Source organism: Chelonoidis abingdonii, chromosome 3 (assembly GCF_003597395.2).
Source record: "Chelonoidis abingdonii isolate Lonesome George chromosome 3, CheloAbing_2.0, whole genome shotgun sequence".
Lineage (NCBI taxonomy): Eukaryota > Metazoa > Chordata > Testudines > Testudinidae > Chelonoidis > Chelonoidis abingdonii.
In genome coordinates this window covers 24299426-24315188 of record NC_133771.1, presented here as the reverse complement: position 1 = coordinate 24315188, position 15763 = coordinate 24299426, and positions in this window count along the sequence as shown.

Here is a 15763-nt window from a genome sequence, read left to right as displayed (position 1 = left end):
GTACCAACTTGTATATCCTCTGGATCCACTTCACTTCTAGCATTTCTTCTCCCTTTCAACTGCTGCATGGAGCAGTAGCAGCATTGACTGCAGCTGTTGCTGCCCAGCTGACCTCCAACACAGATCCACTGTATGATGTTTTTAGCAGCTCCCGCATGAGGTAGTATGATAAGCATGAGAAATATAAGAAGGTATTAAAGAGAAGATGATAATACATTTTCAGGAAACTGCATCTCTTTAGCTGAAGGGTGAACTTTATCAGAGGGAAACTGTCTCCTGAGTGAGTCGCCAAAGTAAATCTCTTTGATGAAAATGGGTCAAGGAAAAAGCATTTGCCTTCATTTACTCTATGACAACCTGGCATGTGAATATATTCAAACTAGCATTCTAATGCATGTAATGTTATAGTTCTTTTCAGAAATGCTATGGGTTCCAAATGCTCCATGTCTAAAATAAGTATATACAATGTCCCCACTCAACAGAGGCCATCATCCTCTGATTTTGAAGTCATCTAAACCTTTCTGATTTTTTAATGTTATCCAATTCTTTATGTGGTATCTAGTCCCTTTACCTTTCACCACGTGAAGGGAATGTTACACCTTACATTCTTGTGTTTTACTGCACATGTGCTAAAATGATAATCATTTCACAAGTGTCCCACAGATAAGTTATACACAGAGTTGAACAAAAACAATTACTTGGAGGAAAAAATGGAAAGAAGTAAGTGCAGCTGTTGATGTTAATGCTTTCCTTTAGGCTGATGTTTGTGCCAGTTTGCCAGCTTGAACAATTTCACTTTAGTTTATTTGTGTTGTCACAATAATGACAGTGTAGTTAAATATAGTCCTTGAAAGCAGGATCTGCTTGTTTCATTTGTATTCTACTGTTCGTTCATTAAACATTTCTTCTTCTCTGCAGAGCCAAATTCTTACAATAATAAATCAGAGACACCTAGAGTACTTGCCAAGTCAAATATCTACAGTTTCTGGCAATTATGTAATTTCCAGATTTGCTACAATGGCTAGTGCTGATAAGTCACTTGTCATAAAAAGAAATGTTCCAGACCAATCTTTATTAGGGTGTCCTTTACTGATCCATGTAAAATAATCTCCCTCCCACTCTACCTTTTTTTTTTAAAGAAAGAAACATAATTGCAGCTTTTTCCCCCTTTTTTGAGTGACTCTTCATCATAACAATTTATATCTGGAAAATGTCACCAAAAATGTGAAAAAGGTAATCTTAAACCAAAGAAATCAGGCACTGCTGTTATTAATAGAACAGCTCAAAAATGTTTCCCGTGATGTTTTATAATGGCTCTGTCTTGTAATCAAATGTAACAGTGATGTATTTGTCCATTTTCAAGTTGATTTTGTATTAGAAGTCCAGACAAAAGTAATTTGTAGAAACGCTCCCTGATACAATGTCTGTATGTGGCAAGGATTCAAAGGACTTCATGCCCATTTAAAAGCCCCTTAACATGATTAATGGCTAAATGCATTATAAATTATCAAGTGTTTCTCACTGACAACACAGGTAATTTGTTCTGAGTTTTAGGCCAAATTTCCTTTTCTTGGTATCTGAGGGTAAAATATCACAAACAGACAATAATCACAGGCACCCATTTGGAGTCAAATGAGAGCAGATTATTTGTAAAATTGTTCAAAGATCCCTGAGGATCTGGATGCACAGGGACTTGTTGTGGGGTTCTGGGTGCAATGGTAATGGGACTCTGTGAGGGGGTCCAGGTAAAGGTGGTTGGAGCTCAGCAGGGGCGGGTCTGGGTATACGGAGGATAGAGCTCGGCAGAAGGGTCTGGGCATGTGGGGGGGGGGTGTTCAGATACTGGGGGAGTAGAATTCAGTGGGGTTGGGATCCAGGGGCAGTTGATTGGGGTTCAGTAGGGTGGGGATCCAGTTGTGATGTCTCATTGGGGAAGTCCAGGTGCAGGGGGAATTGGACTTATTGTGGGGGCTTTGAGTGCGGGGTGGGGATTGAGGTTCAGTGGGAAGGTCTGGGTATGAGAAGGTCTGGATGCACGGGGGTTGGGTGGATGGGGAAGCAACTCCCTGTGATCCCTCCCCCTGGAACTGAGGAGCGATGAGTGCAGGGTGGGGGAGAGTTTGCAGAGCTTCCTACAACCAGGGAAGAAATCTGGAGTTCGGTCTAACATGGCCCCAGATGCCGTGCAGAGGAAGAGGAAGTCCTGTCGTGCCCAGCTGGGACTAGCAGCTGAGCTCCATGCAAGGTAGGAGCCACCAATCAGATCTTCCCCAGTCCAACCCCCTGCCCCACTGTGATTTACCTTTCCGCCAGCTGCCCTGGGCACCCAAAACATACTGCTGGAGAGGGTCTCATGACCACTCTTGTGGCTTCCCTTCATTTTTCTGTGGGAAGCCAAGAAATCTGCAGGGACATAAATTCTGCACATGTGCAGTGGCGCAGAATTCCTCCAAGAGTATGCATTCTAATCCTGCCTGGAATGGATTCTGTTCCCAATTTTGCCCCTGTCCACACTGAGCTTCTACCATTATTCCAGTCTTTGTTGTAGCTGCACCAGTGCACATAGGCAAAGCTACTATTTTCAGAGATTGCACTACAAGTTTGGTTCATTAAGGTGGTAGTGTTAATTTATATACTTAGACTTCTGTAAGGCATTCAACTTGGTACTATATAAAATTTAGATTAAAAAAACTAGAAAGATATAAAATTAACATGGCACACATTAAATGGATTAACACTGGCTAACAATCCTCACTCATATTTTTTGTGTCATATGCAAACTTTGGGGAAGTGGTAAATAATGAAGAGGACAGGTCACTAATAGAGAGTGATCTGGATCACTTGGTGGGCAGGGCACAAGAAACAATATGTGTTTTAATATGGCTAAATGTAAATATAGAAACAAAGACTGTAGATCATATTTACACACTGGAGAACTCTTTCCTCTAAAGCAGTGACACTGAAAAAGATTTGAGGGTCGTGATGGATAATCAGCAGAACATGGACTTCCATTGTGACACTGTGGACAAAAGAGCTAATGCAATCCCGAGACACATAAACGGGGGAATCTTGAGGAGTAGAGAGGTTATTTTACCCTCTGTCTCTGGCAATGTTGTGAACACTGCTGGAATGCTGTGTCCAGTTCTGGTGTCCACAATACAAGAAGGAAATGGATAAATTGGAGAGGGGTCAGAAAAGAGCCCTGAGAATGATTAAAGGATTAGAAAACGTGTTTTACAGTGATAGGCTCAAGAAGTTATTTAATTTAATTTAATTTAATAAAGAGAAGGTTAAGCGGAGTGACTTGATTACAGTGCAGAAGTACCTACATGGGGAACAAATATTTAATAATGGACTTTTCAATCTAGCAGAGATAAGTATAACATGATCCAATGACTGGAATGTGAAGCTAGACAAATTCAGACTGGAAATAAGGCATACATGTTTAACAATGAGAGTAGTTAACCACTGGAACAATTTAACAAGGGTCATGGTGGATTCTCCATCACTAATCATTTTAAAATCAAGATCAGATGTTTCCAAAAGCTATGCTCTAGCAAATATTTTGGGGGAAATTCTATGGCCTATGCTATACATAAAGTCAGACTAACTGATCACAATGGTCTCTTCTAGCCTTGGAATCTATGACTCCTGGCCAATGGATCCCTTTCCTTATGGTTTAATGGGAAGGGAGTCCTCGGGATTTTTGCATGTGATGTGGAAAACCTCTGCAATTACTCGAGCAACACTAAAGAAAGTATCCCTTTCCATTAGTCAAAGAGGGAAGAATTTTGACTCCTGTTTAAGATCCACCAACACTGAATGCACCTGCCCTCTGATAGTTAGATTGATCCATGGTCTTGATGTCCTTTTGGATTCCTCTGTTATTGGATTCCCAAATAGCTATGGGGGAAAATAATGATCATTTCCATCTGCAGTGAGCCTAAGAGATTGCACCCCTTCCGACCAGACACAGATGTGGACAGGAGAATCCACATATCCGTGACCTCCTGTCCCAATTGTTGCAATGCACTATATCTAGGAATGAATCCATTCATTCTGAAAAAGCTCGAATGTAAAAAATGCAGCAATCCATACCCTTAGCAACAGTGGTTGTTACAAACTGGTCATCTAAAACTGTGGTCTCTGAACTACCTCCCTAGTAGTCAACACTTGTTCTTGCAAGACATTTGCACGGTGGTCCCCAAACTTTTTCAGTCATGACCCCCCCCTTATGAGATCTGTGCCTCCCCAGGAGCTGTGGTGGAGGTGTGTGTGAGGGGGCAGAATGGGGGAAAGGGAGCTATGCTCTGGAGATGGGGGGTTGAGTTAGGCAGGATAGGGCAGGTTGAACCACACTCGGGTTGGAGGGATGAATGGGGCAGGAGGGGAGGGTGAGCCACACTCTGGTGTTTGGGGGGGTGATAAGGGTAAGCCAGGGGAGGGGGAGCTGCTGGTACCTCTCTCGCCAGAGCTGTCCCTGTGTGATCCTCCAGACTCCAACAGCAGCTGCTACTTTCCCTGCCCTCCTGTGGTGGAGGCCGATTACTGTGGGTAACCCGACTTGTAATGTGTTGGCGGCTAGGACTGGGTCCAGGACCAGAGCGAAACTGGAAGCAGAGCAGAGCTGTGGTGCTCCCTCTGTTCCTCCTGGGGGGCTGGCCCAGGCCCACTGGACGTTCCTCTGAGACCCCTAGAGGGGCATGCCCTACAATTTGGAGACCACTGCATTAAAATGACCATGCAACTAAGACTTTAAGGTCTAAATATAAAACTGATTTCATCCACTTAGTTTTCCCTCAATAACTTCATTACACATCCAACACACTCAAACACACAAACATAAATTACCATCCGAAAATATTGAAAGAACTGGCAAATGAGATTTCTAGTCCAATGGCAAGGCATTTAATAAATCCATCTGTTCAGGTGTAGCACCATGTGACTGAAGTGTAGCTAATGTCATATCTATATTTAAGAAAGGAAAAAAAATGATCTGTGCAATTACTGATCTGTTAGTATGACCTCAGTAATATGGAAGGCTTTAGAACAAATTGTGAAGGAAAGCAACATAATTAAATTCATGCAGATAAATGGGAAAGGGAATGTAATGCAACATGGATTTACCAAAGGTAGATCATGCCACATTAACCTGATTTCCTTGTTTGAGAAAATAATTGATTTTTTTTACATAAGGGGAATGCAGTAGATTGAATATTCCTGGACTTTAATAAAGCATTTGACACAGTACCACATGAGAAATTATTAGTTGAATAGAGAACATAAGGATTAATACAAGAATTGTAAATTGGATGAGGAGCTGTCTAAAGAGGAGAAGGCAATAGGATGTGGTAAAAAGTGAACTATCAGACTGGAGGGAGGTTACTAGTGGAATTCCTCAAGGATAGGTCTTATTCAATATTTTTATTAATGATTTTGGCACAAAAAGTCAGAGTGTGCTAATGAAATTTGCTGATGATACAAAGGTAGGAGGCATTGTCAACACAGAGGAGGATCAGAATATTAAACAAAAAGATCTGGATGATCTTGAAGACTGGAGTGACAGAAATGGGATAAAATGCAATAGTATAAAGTGCAAGGTCATGCACATAGGGTCTAATAATAAGAATTTGCACTAAAAGATGGGGGCTCCTCAACAGAAAGTGACAGAGGAGGAAAGAGACTTGAGTGTGTAGGTTGATTACAGGATGATTATGAACCACCATTGTCATGCGGCTCTGAAAAAAAGGCAAATGTGATTTTAGAATGTATCAGGGAAGGCATTACCAGTAGAGATAGAGAAGTATTAATGCCATTGGTAAGATGTCATCTGGAATACCGTGCACAGTTCTGGTCACTCAAGTTCAGGAAGAAGTTGTTACTCACTTTGTACAATAAGGTTGTTCCTCAAGATGTATGTCCCTATGGGTGCTCCACTATAGGAGTGTTTGCATTCTTGAGATGCTGATCAGAGAACTTCTGTAGTAGTGTCCATTAGGCCTGCATTGGCTAACCCCCCTCAGTTCCTTCCCTACTGAAGAGCCATTGACAAGAATTCTGAAGTAGAGGAGAGGAGGGCATGTTGTGAAGTACCCATAGGGACACACATCTTGAGGAACCATCATTAGTGAACAAGGTGAGTAACTTCTTTCAGTAGTGTCCCTATGGATGTTCCACTGTTGGATACTCCCAAGCAGTATCCCTATTGGCTGGTTGGGACTTCAGAGTCTGGTCACTTGCAGATGATAGTTCTGTGGAGCTGAAGATGGCATCAGAGGTGGAGTCCACAGTGATCACATAATGTTCTGTGAAGGTGTGGACTGGTGTTTATGTTGCTGCTCCACAGCTTTCTGAGATAGGGACATTCTTGAAGGACAAGAAGATTGACCTCGTGGAATGCATGCGAATAACATCTTGAGAGCTCATATTATGAACTTGATAAAACATTGTCTAATGCAATTCAAGACCCATTTGGGTCTTTGGGCTGATATAACTTAACCCATGGATCTCTCTGCAACTGAGGAAAAGTTTAGGAGACTTCCTGAAAACTTTCATCCTATCCAGGTAAAAGGCTAGGTTCTTCTGACATCTACTGTGTGTAATATAGCCTCCTTGTTGTCTCAGTGAGGCTTGGGGTATAAGGTTGGAAGGTGAATTAATTGGTTCATATGAAATGGGGATATTACCTTAGGGATGAATTTTGGGTGAGGCCTGGGCATAACCTTGTCCCGAAAGAATACCATGTAGGGGGGATGCCATCAGAATCACCATTTCCCCTATTCTCTTTGTTGAGATAATTTCCATCAGTAAGGCCATTTTCACTGAGAGGTATGCAGGGGTGGCTCTAGCTTTTTTGCTGCTCCAACCACAGTAGGCAGGCTGCCTTAACAGCTTGCCTGAGGCAGGTCCCCGGTCCCGTGGATTCGGCGGCTTGCCTGCGGGAAGTCTGCCAGTCCTGCGCCTTCGGCGTACCTGCCACTGAATTGCTGCCGAAGCCGTGGAACCGGCGGATCTCCTGCAGGTATGCCGCCAAAGGCTACATGACTGCCACCCTCACAGAGATTGGCAGAGTGCCCCCCATGGCTTGCTGCCCCAGGCATGCATTTGGAGCGCTGGTGCCTGGAGCAGCCGCTGGAGGTACGTAAGCGAACAGGTGGCCATGGGTTCGAAAGGAGGTCAGGAAAGTCCTTTCAATACCAGGTTTAGGTCCTATGTGGGAGTAGGAAGTTGAGGTTCTGGGAAGAGGTTTACTATACCCTTGGGAAACCTTTTTGTGGTCAGATATTATAGCGCTGAGTATCCTTCTGCTGATTGGTGAAGGCTGTTATAGTTGGTCGACTTTGAGAGAGCTTAGAGATAGTCGTGATCTTTTTAAGGTCAGAACATAGTCTAAAATATGTGTGAGTCACGAATATCAGGCAGGATTCATTGGGAAATACACCAAATCTGAAATCTGAACCATTTTTGCAAGTAACCATGTCAAGCTTAGGACTTTCTACTGTGTAATAATATCTCTAGCACCTCCTTTGAACAGGAGCATTGTAGGTGTTGGAACTAAGAACGAGACATACTGTGATGTGGAAAATTTCCTGGTTGGGATGTAGGGTACATCCTCTGTTCTGCGAAAGGAGGTACGGAGTGGCTGGGAGAGGGATTGGTGGGCAAGTCACGAGCTGTGGCAGATACATGAGAACAGACCAAAGGTCCATCTAGCCCAGTATCCTGTCTTCTGACAGTGGCCAGTGCCAGGTGACCCAGATGGAATGAACAGAACAGGTAATCATCAAGGGATCTATCCCCTGTTGCCCATTCCCAGTTTCTGACAAACAGAGGCTAGGGACACTATCCCTACCCATCCTGGATAATAGCCATTGATAGACCTATTCTCTATTAATTTATCTAGTTTTTTTTTTTTGAATCCTGTTTTAGTATTGGCCTTCACAACATTCTCTGGCAAAGAGTTCCACAGGTTTACTGTGCGTAATGTGAAGAAATATTTCCTTTTGTTTGTTTAAAACCTGCTGCCTATTAATTTCATTTGCTGACCCCCTAGTCCTGGTGTTATTAGAAGAAATAAATAACACTTCCTTATTTATTTTCTCCACACCAGTCATGATTTTATAGACATCTATCATATCCCTCCCCCCAGAGTTATCTTTTTTCCAAGCTGAAAAGTTCCAATCTTATTAAACTCTCCTCATATGGAAGTTGTTCCATACCCCTAAAAATTTTTGTTGCCCTTTTCTGAATCTTTTCCAATTTCAGTATATCTTTTTGAGATGGGGCAACCACGTCTGCACACAGTATTCAAGATGTGGGTGTATCATTGATTTATATAGGGGCAATATGATATTTTCTGTCATATTTTCTATCCCTTTCTTAATGATTCCCAACATTCTGTTCACTTTTTTGACTGCTGCTGCACATTGAGTGGATGTTTTCAGAGAACTATCCACAATGATTCCAAGATCTTTTTTGTGAGTGGTAACAGCTAATTTAGACCCCATCATTTTATACGTACAGTTGGCATTATGTTTTCCAATGTGCTTTACTTAATAAGGCTCATTAATAGGTAGGGCAATCTTTGAGGACAAGGATGAGTGGAGTCAAGGAGACAATCATTGGTGTCCTTGAATTCTTCTAGCACTATTTGGAGAGTGTCTGTCACTCTCGTCACTAGGTCCCGAAAGAGGCGAAAGTCATCAGCCAGATACAGTGGGGTAGGCATGACAGCCTCATCTAGGGAGAAGGAGGATATGGTTCTTGAGCTCGTTTCTTCTTCAGAACCGCCCTCCTGTTCCTCAATAATTTCTTCTGAAGGTTCTGAAGTTCTAGATGTTGCAGCTGAAGGGATGTGCCTTGAGGGTTCTCAAGTGGGGCTAGAAGCTCGAGAAGTATGCTGGCCATATGCATCCCAAGGATCCCATTACTGCCTCTGAGGTGGTGGTGGCATAGAGCTCAGTGGTGGTGCCCATGGGTGGCTGTACCAAGATGGTGATGATGGGGCTATTTGAGGGTATGCTCAAGAGTCCTGTTGATATTGGACACCGTAAGAGGCCTGGGAGAAGTACTGTGATGCTAACGTCTAAAATTTCCTATCCAAGTCCTCACTGGAAAACAGAGGAGCATGGCAGGGCAGCAAGGAAGACTCTTATGCTAGGTAAAGACTCAGTGCGGAGGTCCTGGCAATGAGAAGATGAGACTCTGGTATGTCAGATACATAGAGGTCCCTGGAGTGTCAAAATTCCGACAGACTTGGTGTCGTTGATGGTACCTGGTGGGACAGGGATCTTGTCCATACTGGTCAGTCTGGTGCTGGATGAGGCATTGATGATGCTACCAATGTAGAATCATGTACCAGCAATGCCTTTTTTCATGGACTGATTACTCCTGTTGTTCCTTGGTGTTGTTGACTTGATGCCCTTGCAAGTACTTGCTGCTCTGGACTTTCATGAACCATGGGTACCAAACTGTGATAGTCTTGGTGCCGATAGTGCCAAAGATATTGAGCATTCCAGAGAGCACTTGTTCTTTTAGTACAGAGACCTGAAAGGTTTCATGAAGCACTCCAGCTCATGGAGGAGGAGTCAGCTAAGATTGGGCTCCATATTTCATGGTCAAAGACAAAACTGCAAAATCTAGGACCAGATCCACCCGCAACTCCAATCTCTTTGAACAACAAAACTGTCAAATCAGTTTCCAGCTTTTGCTATCTGGGTTCTATACTTGTCAGTTCCTCCGATTCTACTATGGAGGTTCTCCATTGAATTGGCATTGCAGCAGCTGCCGTGGGCCATTAACAATGGATATGGAATCAACATCATCTTAGTATGACAACCAAGTTCAGGATTTATTTGAGCTGTATCCTTCCCATACTGTTGTACAGCGGCAAAACATGGACACTACGCTGCTCAGACTGGACAAAGCTGGAGGCTTTCTACACAAAATGTCAACATCGTATTTTAAGCATAAAGTGGTATGACCTCATCAACATAATGCAGATGCTATGATTGCTCAGGTCTACTGACTACTAGGACCATTGTCCACAGGCAGTGCCTTACACTTTTTGGACATGTGGCAAGGATACCATAAGATGTTCCAGCGAATGCCGTTCTCCGGTGGCTTGTAACATCCGGGATAAAATTCCATCAACCAAGGGGTGGAGGAGGCCCAGAGACAGACCCTCTATTACATGGGTTCATTAAGTCTGTTCCGATGTTGGATTCTTAGGCTGTTAAGCCTTTGCAATTGTGCAGGAATGGACAAAATGGCAAACGATCGCTATGGCCGACTATCTGACTAAGTGTTGAAGAGAGAGACAAAGAGCACTTGTGGCTATCTCAGGGCTGGTTGTGGGGACTTCCTGCTCTCTTTTTCGGTGGTTTGTGAGAGGTGGTTAGCAGCTTGTTTCTTCAACCCATAGCCTTTAGCTGTTTAGAGCTGTGAGGAAGACTCTCATTTGCCTGATGACTCGTGGCACGGGTCTGGAAAGAGTTAGAGAGATAATATTCTGTCTGAGTTCTCTATTCTTATGAGACGGGGGCCTGAGCTGCTGGTAGAGACCACACTTTTGTCAAATGAGGCCTTCTTTTAGGCAGTGAATACACGGGGAGTTCTTTTCTGCGACAAGGATCACCTCTTTGCAAGAGAGGCACTGCTTGAAACATGCCCCATTGGGGGATGGGTCCCCAACGAAGAAAAAAAAAGCAGGAAAAAATAAAGTGCTTTTTTTTAAAAGTAGAAAAATAAAGTTAATAGAATACTAGGGTTGGAAGAGACCTCAGGAGGTCGTCTAGTCCAACCCTCTACTCAAAGCAGGACCAACACCAGACAGATTTTTGCCCCAGAACCTTAAATGGCCTCTTGAAGGATTAAACTCACAACCCTGCCTTTAGCAGGCTAATGCTCAAACCATTGAGCTATCCCTATGATTATAACTATGACTATGACTATAAGTATGCTAAATACTATGAGAAAACTAAATATAGAAATGCAAAATTGAAAGCAATGGTCGTAATGGACTGTGAATAGCTTCATCTCTAGCCAGGGGTGGTTGAGAAGGAACTGAGGGGGATTGTTAGCCCTGTATGCACTGACTAGCCTTGTGGCAGGGAACAAGGAGAGACAACATATGTGAACAGGACACTGCTACCAAAGTTCTCCAATCAGCAGCTCAGGAATGCAAGCACTCCTACAGATGGGCACCCACAGGGGCACTACTTGAAGTGGAAAGATTAATTCAAACAGAAACAGGTGCAGAGAAGAGTTACTAGGATGATCAGGGGAATGGATGGCTCACCCTATGAAAGGAGATTGGAAAAGCTTGGTTTGTTTAGCTCAGCTAAGAGAAGGCTGAGTGGGAATATAACTGCTCTCTATAAATACATTGCAAGGTAAACATCAGGGAGAGTGAGACACTATTTAACTAAAGGACAATGTTGGCACAAAACCAAATGGGTATGAGCTGGCTATGAACAAATTCAAGCTGGAAATTAGAAGAAGGTTTCAAATACTCAGAGTAGTGATGTTCTGGAACAGCCTCTCAATAGAGGCAAACAACTTAATTAATTTTAAGAGAGGGCTAGATAAATGTATGAGTGTGACTTTATGGTAGAGTTGCTTGTGATGGTAGGATATAGCGCTCAACAGCCACGGGGCTCAGTTTTGGTTTATGTCATATGCTCCTGAATGCTCATGCTTTAGGAATTCAGCCAGTCACTCGCAGGAAGGGATTACTCACCATCTCGTCGTGTATTCTGGGGGTTTTTTTTGCCTGCTTCCTTTGAAGAATCATAGATGGCCATGGCTGGATAGGGCTCATTAGAAAGGGAGGGTCAGGAGTCTGAGATGGCACTGAGCATTCTCTGTCTCAGATGTTTGGCAGGCTGATTCTTGCTCACATGTTCAGTGTCTAACTGATCACCATATGTGGGGTTGGGAAGGAATTTTCCCCTAGGTCAGATTGGCAGTGCCCTTGGGGGTTTTTTTTACCTTTCTTTTCAGTGTGGGGTGTGAGTAACTTCGAAGGATTATCTGGGTATGTTTTACTTAGTCACTTCCCTGCCATTGCAGGGGTCTGGGCATGGTGCACCCAAGTCCCTCCTATTCTATCCCCATGGCATATAATATGCTGGTCTCCTATGGACTGTCATACTTTTGTCTAATTTCAGTTTTTAGTTCTGTGCAGGTGCTGGGCTGTGTTGGTGGCTTGTGATATGCAGCAGATCAGACTGGATGATTTGGTGGTTCCTTCTGGCCTTAAACTTTATGACTTTAAAAAAAAGCAAAGAAAGAAAAAACTTAAAAATATTCATGTTATATCTCCTACAAGCTGAGAAGGAAGGAAAACAGTATTTTTGTTGTGTGTATGTTTAAATCCATGGGAGGTATTTAGATACTGGTGATTAAGGCAGACAGTGAGATTTCACAAGGACTGGGATGAAATTAGCAGAAGGATTGTGAGATGTCAGATCCTCTAAGATAGTTTACATCAAAGGCACCGCTATGTTGCTGCCTCCATATTTGTGTGTCTATTAGGTCTCTCTCTTATTTAAAACAAAATCAGAAACCCTAGAAAAATAGTGGTTAAAAACAAGAAGAGCTAGAAGAAGGGTCTTCAAGTAACTAGGGAGAGGGATTTCCAGAGATGCACCATACCAGTAGTGGCAGTGGCCAGAGGCAGAGCTGAATGTATCCAGGGATGCTGAGGGAAGCGTGCTGAAAAGTGGTTCATATGCTTCCTTTCAGATGTGCTGCAGAGAATTACCTTAAAGCAACAATCTTGAACCAGTAGCCTCTGTGCAGGGGAACTGGATCAAGAAGACAACTTACTGGACTGGATCAAGACCACCCTTCAGCCTGTTATGCAGGAGACTAGATTAGATCAATGGTTTTCAACCTCTTTACCATTGTGGGTCGTAAATGCAGCTCTCTATGTATTATGTGGGCTGCACTACATGATATATATACAGCCTGTACATCTCAAAACGAAGAAAGAAAAAACAGCAGGTCAAATATTACAGACTTTTTTCTTTAATAAGCAGCTATTTTAAACCTTGATATTCATAGATTCACAGATTCCAAGGCTATTCCATCAGACTAGGGTCCTTTGTGATCATCTACAGCAGTGGTGGGCAACCCGTGGTCCATCAGGATAATCCACTGGCACGCCGCCAGACAATTTATTTACATTTGCATGGCTACCCACAGATCCCAATGACCACTGTTCCTGGCCAATGGGAGCTGCGGGAAGCAGCGGCTAGCATGCCCCTGTGGCCCACGCCACTTCCCACAGCTCCCATTGGCTGGGAACAATGAACTGCAGCCACTGGGAGCTGTGGGCAGCCATATAAATGTAAATAAACTGTCTGGTGACCCTCCAGCAGATTACCCTGACAGGCTGTGTGTGGCTGCAGGTTGTCCACCACTGATCTAGAGTCTAGTCTTGTACCTTTCTGCCTTCTAATACCAAACTGGGATACTTCTTTCCTTCATGTTTCTTTTATCTTTCATCCATTTCTGAAGCTTCCAAGGGTCATTTCTCTCTATGAACAACAAAGCGATGGGTTGCCAGATTTCTACAACATTAATAGCCCAACACTTAAAAAACTAGCCCCAAAGTAGCCAGTCTATTTATTGAAATAAAGGTTTTTTTCTATTAACCCATTGGTCTGTACAGGTGTGGCTGAGTAAGTATGCATGTGTATGAGAATGAGCAAGTGTGTATAAGTGAAAGTTATGTGAAACAGGCGAGAAGTGTGTGTGAGTCATGGGAGACAGACAGTACCAGTGCCTATGATGAATCAATCAGTGTCTGTACAATAGTCAGGATTGCGAAAATCTCTGCAATCTAATTGTGAATCCCTGAGCTCTGTGCTTAAAGTGGTCTGGAAAAGTCATGTCTGTATATGTGCGTGTGTGTGTGTCTGTTTGTCTGTCTGTCTAGGATAATCCCAGCTGAAATAAATGTTCATGTACTTGGTAGGGCAGCGCTTAAAGTGCACCCCTCAGTGACCCGACACCATTTTTAATTCTTTTTTGCTGGGACTGTGACCCTTTGTGACTTTGTTCACTTTAAACCTTGCCTGAGCTGGACCCACAAAACAGCTGCAGAGTCAGCTGTGTCAGTTCTCCCCTGGGCTGCTGTGCTGTAGTGTAGTGTAGTGTACGGGGCAGCGTACATGGCATATGGCACACAATAATAGCTCTGTGCCCTGGGCGCCTCTCACCTGGAGCTCATAGGAGATGGAGGCAGAGCCTTGCTGGAGGCTGCCCAGCTGCTGTCTCTGTGCGTGGGTGAGTAGGCACTGACCTCTGAGTGGCAGTAGTGACTATGGAGGGAGTGCAGCTGGGATAGAGAGGGCTGATCCGAGCTCCGATCAGTGCAGTGGGAACCAGGAGTGTGTACTCAGCCCCATGTGGTGCTCAACACTGGGGAGCTGTCCAGGCCAGAGGGGGTCACTGCTGCAGAGGGCATTAGAATCCTGGAGCAGAGATTGCACAGGAGGAGGAGCAGGAGAGGGCTCCTCCCTCACCCTGCCTTCTGTGGTTGCCTCGCCTTCCCATGGCCGCTCCCAGACAGTCTGCAACAGGGGTGATCCCGCCCACTGAGACATGGGGGATCCTAGCTGGGAAGCCACTAGACAAATTTCCACCCCACACCAGCTCTCCCCACAGAGACGGGACTTGCAGGGCAGCCTCCTGCTCTGACTGTGAGCTCCGGGTCCGGATATGGCCAGGAGGGGATAGGCAGGCAGGCACTGCCTGCTGCAGACAGCCCATGGCTGGGCCGATACAAGGGAGCACTGCAGACCAGAGCATCCTCATCTCCCCAGGGAGGGCAGAGAGTGAACCTAAGAACATAAGAACGGCCATACTGGGTCAGACTAAAAGTCCATCTAACCCAGTCTCCTTGTCTTCCGACAGTGGACATTGCCAGGTGTCCCAGAGGGAATGAACAGAACAGGTAATCATCAAGTGATCCATCCTCTGTCACCCATTCCCAGCTTCTGATAAGAACAGGGCTTTGTGGTGCTGCCTCCCCCCTCAGCCGTCCCTGCCCCAGCCAGGACCCAGGAATGAGGCAATCTGTGCAGCAGTATACATATTTTTAACAAGATGTCACATGGGCTGCAGCTGTGTACTGACTGGGCCACAAGCAGGCTGCGAACCGCTGGACTATAGAATCACAGTGGTCCTTTCTGGCCTTAGAATCACTGAACGTTTTAAGGATATATGTGCTGCCACATCTACCCCTTGCATACCTCTATGAAAAGCAGCTAGATTCTGCCCCAAAATTATAAAGAGCTCTCTCTCTTTCTCTGTATATATATATATATGTGTGTGCGTGTGAGAGCAGTGGTTTTGTATTTGCAATTATGTAGCACATATAAGAAAAAGGTTCAGGAGTGGAACTACCATCGCCACCTCCTCTACATGGATGACATCAAGCTGTATGCTAAGAATGAACGAGACATCGACTAGCTAATCCATCTGACGCGGATCTATAGTGAGGATATCGGGATGTCATTCGGACTGGACAAGTGTGGCCGGATGGTAGTGAAGAGAGGGAAGGTAGTCAAGACTGACGGGGTGGAACTACCAGCGGGCCACATAGCAGACATACAGACCAAGCTACAAGTACCTTGGCGTCCCACAGTCACATGGAAACCACGATGAGGAGGAAAGGAAGACAGCAACATCCAAGTATCACCAAAGGATAAGACAGGTCCTGAAGAGTCAGCTCAGTGGGAAGAACAAGATC